Genomic DNA, 7,876 nt, shown 5'->3' on the forward strand with positions numbered 1-7,876 from the left:
GGATCCAGCTGTGCAGCTCTGCTGCTCTGCGGTCTCTGGACACAATGTCCAGGAAAGTCCAGCAGGTTCTCCTGTTTGCCTTGGCTGTGAAATCTGCCCATCTTCAGGGTCTCGTTTCTTCAGCTCCAGGCTGGACTCTGTGGTCACTCCTGGGGTGACCATCAGTTTCACACGTCCAGGGGTCACCAATTGTTGTTTAGGCTGCCCCTTGTGTGAGGACACGAGGCTTGACTCCATTTTCATCAGAAGGCTTATTTATTATGTTATATATTATATTAAAATACTACATTAAAACTATACAAAAAAGAACAGAGAGAAGAAGATCAGAAGGCTACAAAGACAAGAATAGAATAGGAATCAAGAACAAAATTCCTGTGACTGCTCACAGCCTTGGCACAGGTGGCTGTGATTGGTCACTGATTGAAAACAATCCACATGGACCAATGAAAGATGCACCTGTGGCCTTCCACAGCAGCAGATAGTTATTGTTTACATTTCTTTCCTGAGGCTCTCAGCTCCTCAGGACAGGAAAAATCCTAGCAGAGGAATTTTCACTAAAATATCATGGCTACAGATACTCTCTCCCAAGATCCTTCTGAACAAAATGTCCAGCCCACAGCTGGATAAACACATCATGTGATGGGTGAGCAACTGGCTCATGGTTGAGCGCAAAGGGTTACAGTGAATGGGCTGGCATCAGACTGGCCACCTGCCACTAGTGGGGTTCCACAGAGCTCCATCTTAGGCCCTGTGCTCTTCAACACCTTCATTAATGACTTGGACACAGGACTGGAAGGGATGCTAAGTAAGTTTGCAGATGATACAAAACTGTGAGGAGCTGTTGACTTCCTTGAGGGTAGACAGGCCCTGCAGAGAGACCTTGACCAATTAGAGGACTGGGCAATCACCAACCGTATCAAGTTCAACAAGGGCAAGTCCTGGAATGTGCACCTGGGATGGGGCAACCCTGGATGTACAGGCATACTGGTGAATGAGATGCTGGAAAGCAGTGCCATAGAAAAGGACCTGAGGGTCCTGGTCAATTGCAAGTTGAATATGAGTCAGCAGTGCCCTGGCAGCCAGGAGGACCAACTGTGTCCTGGAGTGCATCAGGCACAGCTGTGGTAATCACATATCCTCTGAACAGAGAGAGAGACATAGCTGTCCCAGGATTTTCCTGGGAAGCTGTGAGAAAGCTCAGAGAAAGAATTAAAACAATTATTATCTCAGTCTCTGCACCTGGCACGTAATCTCTGTTTGTCAAAGATGTTTACAAGAAGGAGTTGTCCCTTCTTGACCAATAGGTGAGAGAAGATTCCTAAAGGCCAATCAGGTATTAGGTCCACCATTGTTTCTATAAGAACTGTGAATTTCTAATAATAAAGTGCCTTTTCATGCCTTATGATGATAGACTCTCTGTCTGTCCCCGATACCCCTTCGGTGATACACAGCATCACCAGCCAGTCAAGGGAGGGGATCATCCCACATTGCTCTACACTGGTGTGGCCTCACCTCAAGTGCTGGGGGTAGTTTTGCTCATGACAGTATAAGAAAGGTACAAAGCTAATAGAGAGTGTCCAAAGGAAGGCAACAAAGTTGGTGAAGAGTCTTGAGTGGAAGCCATATGAGGAGCATGTGAAGTCACTTGGTTTGTTCAGCCTGGAGAAGAAGAGACTGAGGCCAGACCTCATTGCAGTCTACAGCTTTGTGAGGGGAAGACACTGATCACTCCTCTGTGGTGACCAGAGACAGAACCAGAGACAATGGCCTGAAGTTGTGTCAAGGGAAGTTTAGGTTGGATATTAGAAAAAGATTCTTTACCCAGAGGGTGGTTGGGCACTGGAACAGGCTCCCCAGGGAATGGTCACAGCACCAAGCTTGACAGAGCTCAAGAAGCGTTTGGACAATACTCTCGGGCACATGGTGTGAGTCTTGGGGATTATGCTGTGCAGGGCCAGAAGGTGGACTCAATCCTTGTGGGTCCCTTCCAACTGAGCTTATTCTGTGATTTTCTGAAATACCAAGCATTTCTAATAGCAACATGCAAACCCATCATTACATAAGGGTATAAGCATCATGTACATTGGGCAAGTGTTCAGTAGAAAGGAACCATATCTCTAAATTCCCAATTCTGAGTGGATAAAAGAAGGCCTCTGAAATTTGTTCAGACAGATCTGGAAAAGAGCATAACATAGCTCCAGGCAGACAAGTTTGGGGTTTTTAAACTTACATTTGACCCTATTCACAGCATTTCCATCCATTAATTTTTTTTTCTGCAAAATTTCAGATCACAAAACCATTAAACATATCACAGAATCACAGACTGGGTTGGGTTGGGAGGGACCACAGTGGTCCAACCTCATTGCTTGTGGGGAGAAAAGGGTTAAAAACAGAATATTGGTGAGGAGAAAGAGTTGCTTTTAAATTTTTTTTTCTCTGTATATGACCTTGCAGCTGGGGATGCTAAAAATATCCAGTCTGGGAAATTTCTCATTGTTGAGAAGTGGAATTTCTGTAGAAAATAACAGAATATTGTTAAAGACTTGAAAGCATTCTTCCCATAGGCTTGGGGCCTCTTTGTCAGGAGGGAAGTTCAGAGACTGCAAAACACAACCTGGAAAAAGATTGTGCATGCTCTGGACCCTTTCATATGTAACACAAGGCTTAGGCCTCACTGCTTTTTGCCTCTGCTAAGTTGGAATAAGCTTAAACATGTACGTGTCCCTGTTTTGCCAGCAAAATAATGGAATAAATATTTTCTTCACACTTCAGTGGCCATCTCGGTGTTACCTGCATATATTTGGTTCACACACTGCTCAAGCAGGGTCATTCTAGAGCACGTGGCAGAGGATTGCATCCATATGCAAGATTGATCCAGAGCCTTTGGGGGGGTCCAATCCGGCTAGCTCTGGACCCCTGGCCCTTCACAATCTCACAAGGACAAAAGTGAAAGACTGGAGGCGCTCTTTCTCCTCGGGACGAACATCTCACGTTTATTGTGTAACCACTCCAGGAGGTCCGGGAGAGAGAACAAGAGATTGATTGTGTGATGGTGGGAGATTTTAAACCTAGGGGAAGGGGGGCAGATGAGAGGGACCACAGCCAATGGGATACAAGTGATGGGAGGGGCGAGGGGAGGAGTAACCTGGGGAGAGACCACCACCACAGGGGCTTTGGGGGAGAGGGGAAAAACGGAACAAATCATGTGATACAAACATACTATTCAGTGCAAAATACCAAACCCAGTGCAAAACAACAGCTAAATAAACTCTTTAGTGCAATACAACATCCATACAGTTCTTTAATATCTCCAGCGAGGGAGACTCTACACTCTCTCTGGAAAATCTCTTCCAGTTCTCGGTCACTGCACAGGAAAGAAGTTCTTCCTCATATTTAGGTAGACTTCCTCTGCATCAATTTCTGCCTGTTGCTTCTTGTCCTATTGCTTGACACCACTGAGAAGAGCCTGGCTTCATCCTCTTAACACCCTCCCTTCAGATACACTGATGAGGTCCCTTCTCAGTTGTCCCTTCTTGAAGCTGAACAGGCCTAGCTCCCTCAGCCTTTCATAGTAAGAGATGCTCCAGTCCCTTAATCATCTTTATTGCATTTTGCTGGACCCTCTCCAGGAGCTCTATGTCTGTCTTTGTCCTGAGGTGCCCAGAACTGGACACAGAACTCCAGATGTGCTCCCACCTGGGCTGAGTAGAGGGGCAGGATCATCTCCCTTGACCTGCTGGCAATGTTCTTCCTAATCCACCCCAGGAGACCATTGGACTTGTTGGCCACAAGGGCACTGCTGGCTCATGGACAGTTTGCTGTCCACCAGGACTCTCAGGTCCTTCTTTGCAGAGCTGCCCTCCAGCAGGTTGGCCCCCAGCCTGCACTGGTGTCCAGGGTTATTCTTCTTCAGGTGCCAGACCTTGCACTGGCCTTTGTTGAATTTCTGACAGTTCTTCTCTGCCCATCTCTCCAACTTGTCAAGGTCCCTCTGAGGGTCTTCACAGCATTCTGGGGTATTAGCCACTCCTCCCAGCTTTGTGTCACCAGCAAACTTGCTGAGGAGGCATCTACTACCCCTTCAGCCAAGTCACTGACAAACAAGTTAAATACTACTGGGCCCAGTACTGAACCTTGGGGGATGTTCCCACATTAGACCCTGTGCCACTGATTATGACCCTCTGGTGAATCATGATTTTAAAAAGTTAAGATTTTAACTGAGGGATAGAAACAATTTACATTGATGAGGATGTAAGTTAAGTAGGTACTGTGGTGGTTTGGCCCGGAAGTGAGTTTCTGGAAAAGTTGAGGTCAAACCAATCAGTGGCCAGATTTGAAATTGGTACCTGGTGTGGCCACTGGAAATTTGGATACGCCTCTGAGAACACACAGGGGTTAAAAGCAGAGCATTCTGAGAGAAACTTCCTCTTTTGATCCGGCCGGCCGATGAGTGAGTCTGACCTCCCCCTGCCCAGATGCATCTGGGCAGGGGGAGGGGAAGGCCATGCGGCCTGTGGGGAGGGAGACCAGAGCCCTGAAGGGTGCAGGGGTGGAGGAGACCTGGGATGTCTGCACAGCCCCCCCTGGAGAGAGTGATAGAGACTGTACTGGCAGCACAGCCGGCCAGAAGCGGGGGATGCGGCGAGAGAAGGTGCCCGGCAGCTGTGGGAGTCCTGGGCAGACAGAGCAAAGATTTTAACCCCTTGGTAGAATAATGGAAACTTTACAAATACTGATCCTCCTGAATCAGAATGAGGAGAGAGAGATGAAGCAGTGGGCAAGTGTGAGGGAAGAGAGTACAAGTGAGAGATGTCAGAAGCGGTGAGAAGAATCCTAGGTGGGAAGAGATGATGGAGTGGCCTTGGGCTGGACTCTTTCTTGTATGGCCATGGACAGACCCGTGTTTTTTTCCTGTGACCCAGAGACTGTATTTAGGGGGAGGCAATACCTTGGAGTCAAGAGTGAAGCAGCGGCGTGAACAGAGACAGCTGAGGAGGGTGTGGGATGCCCTCTGTCTCTGTGGAGAGGAAGATCTCTGTTCATGAGGCCCCTCGGCCCCAGGGGGTGAAATTTGGGGGGGGACTGGTGTCCCGAAGTTGAGAGACTGCTGCTTCTGGAAGTGGGTGGAGCATCTTTAAATAGGGAACCCTAAAAGCAGTCCTGGCCCGTGTCCAGTGGTGAGAGCACTGGACATGGAGGGAAGAAGTCACAAGGGCTGATGTTCTCTGGGCGGGGCCATGAGTGACACGGAAGCATAGGAGGTTTCAATTGTGCTTCCGGGGGGAAGCCTATGGTGCAAGGGGGGGACTCCTCTCTCCCTGATGGATTTGAGGGTTGATTATTTGAGGGGTGGTGATGGACTGGAAGTTGATTAACTGAGAGATGGTGACTGGGTGGAGATCTAAGCTGTTATTTCATTCTGTGGAAAAAAGGGAGGGGGGAGGAGGAATGTATTTGGAGGGTTTTCATTTCTTAGCTTTGTGTGTGTGTTCCTTTTTAGATATTGTAATTAATAAAGTGTTGTGTTTTTCCCTCCATCCCCAAGTGGGAGCCTGCTTTGTTCTGTTTCGGGGTCACATCTCACAGTAACCATTTTGGAAATACACTTGCCATGGGGGCCCTGGCACTGTGCCAGGGTCAAACCATGACAGGTACACGATAGGTTAATGATTGTTAGATACTTACACTAGAGCTGATTATTCCATTATGAGCTTGCTTATAGAAGGGAGTGGAGTAAGTGAACTGTTATGAGAACATGTTAAAACCAGTAAAACAATGGTTAGCACCTGGGCTTTACATCAATCAGTTACAAAGCAGGGGGCCTTGAATCGTGCCAGAGGGTCACAAAGACCTGATGAAGACTCTCCTGACTTCATCCTTCAAGACCACTGACCCAATTTGAGGCCACCGACCCAAGTCAAGAGAAAAATTGCACATGTGTGAAGGACTAATAACCTCATTTTAATACAGAGAGGGGATGGGAGGTGCTGAGGTTATGCATATGTATTGTATGTAAGATCTTGGGAAATAAATAAAGGGTAAAGAACCTTGTACAGTGCGGTCACACCTTTCATGCCACCCTCCGGTGTAATAAACATACCATTTTCTAACTTTAACTAGTTTGAGAGTCTTTGTCCATGATCTTCAATTTTAATGACTCACTGGGATCTGCCTTTCAGCCAGTTCTCAATCCACTTCCCTGTCCACTCAGCCACTCCACAGTTCCTGAGTTTGCCTATAAGGATGTTGTGAGAGACAGTGTCAAAAGTCTTGCTGAAGTCGAGGTAGACAATATTCACTGCTGTCCCCTCATCCATCCGCAGAACCATAGAATCACAGAATATTAAGGGTTGTGAAGGACCTTAAAAGATCATCTAGTTCCAACTCGCCTGTCATGGGCCGGGACACCTCCCGCTAGAGCAGGTTGCTCAAGACCTTCTCCAATGTGGCCTTGAGCACTTCGAAGGATGACGTATCTACAACCTCCTTGGGCAACCTGTTCTATTGTTTCACCCCCCCTCACTGTAAATAATTACTTCCTAATATCCCACCTAAATTTCACCTCCTCCAATTTGTACCTATTACTCCTTGTCCTGTCACTGCAGTTCCTGATGAAGAGTCCCTCTCCATCTTCCCTGTAGGCCCCTTCAGATACTGGAAGGTACTGTGAGGCCTCCACACAACCTTCTCTTTTCCAGGCTGAACAGCCCAAACTTTCCCAGCCTGTCTTTGTAAGGGAGCTGGTCCAGTCCTTTTATCAACTTTGTTGGCCTTTCTCTGGACTTGTTCCAAATGTTCCATGTCCTTCTTATGTTAGGGGCACCAGAACTGAATGCAGTACTCCAGGCAGGGTCTCACGAGCAGAGCAGAGGGACAGAATCACCTCCCTCACTGCTGGCCACGCTCTTTTGGATGCAACCCAGGGCATGGTTGGCTTTCTGGGCTGCAAGCACTCTCTGCTGAATTATGGTGAGTTTTTCATCACCTGTCACCCCCAAATCCTTCTCCATAGAGCTGCTCTCAATCACTTCTCTGCCAAACCTATAGGTGTGCCTGGGATTGCTGTGACCCAGGTGTAGGACCTTGCACTTTGCTTTGTTGATCTTCATGAACTTTGCATCAGCCCATCTCTCAAGTGTGTCAAGGCCCCTCTGGACAGCATCCCTTCCCTCCGGCCTGTTGACTGCACCACACAGCTTGGTGTCATCAGCAAACTTGCTGAGGGTGTTCTTGATACCACTGTCTGTGTTGTCGACAAAGGTGTTGAACAGTATTGGTCCCAGTCCCCATCTGAGGGACGCCATTCATCACTGGTCTCCATGTGAACAATGAGCCATTGACCACAACACTTTGCATGTGACCATCCAGCCAGTTCTTTATCCACTGAGTGGTCCTTGAGTCATTGAGAATCTCAGCCTCCTCTTTGTCCAGGGTAGCCAGGTCTCCTGTTTCCTTCCAGAGAGGGATTGTCACCAAATTACCAAAAACTGGGTAAAATAAAATTCCTTAACACCAATTTTTAGTGTTAAAGAGGGCATCATTTATTCAGGACCCTGGAGTGGCAGGGGGCATAACTCCTCCTAACATGCCCCGCGATTTCTACAAGCCCGTTGCTGATATACAGTCACTAAATGTGTATTATAATTTGCCCATTACCATAAAAACCCTCCTTATGTTCCCCAAGTTCCCAAACTCAGTCCTTGCTTTTACTATAGTTGCATTCCTGAGAAAGATGTCTCCTCCTTATCTTCCAACATCCTTGCTTGGGTAGCAATTTCTTCATGCCTTGATTCTCTGCTAAAGGTCCACAGACAGTGTCTTCTCTGTTAAAAGTTCAGTTACAATGTCTTTCTACTAAAAGCTAGCAGTTGCAGTA

Source organism: Passer domesticus, chromosome W, assembly GCF_036417665.1.
Source record: "Passer domesticus isolate bPasDom1 chromosome W, bPasDom1.hap1, whole genome shotgun sequence".
Lineage (NCBI taxonomy): Eukaryota > Metazoa > Chordata > Aves > Passeriformes > Passeridae > Passer > Passer domesticus.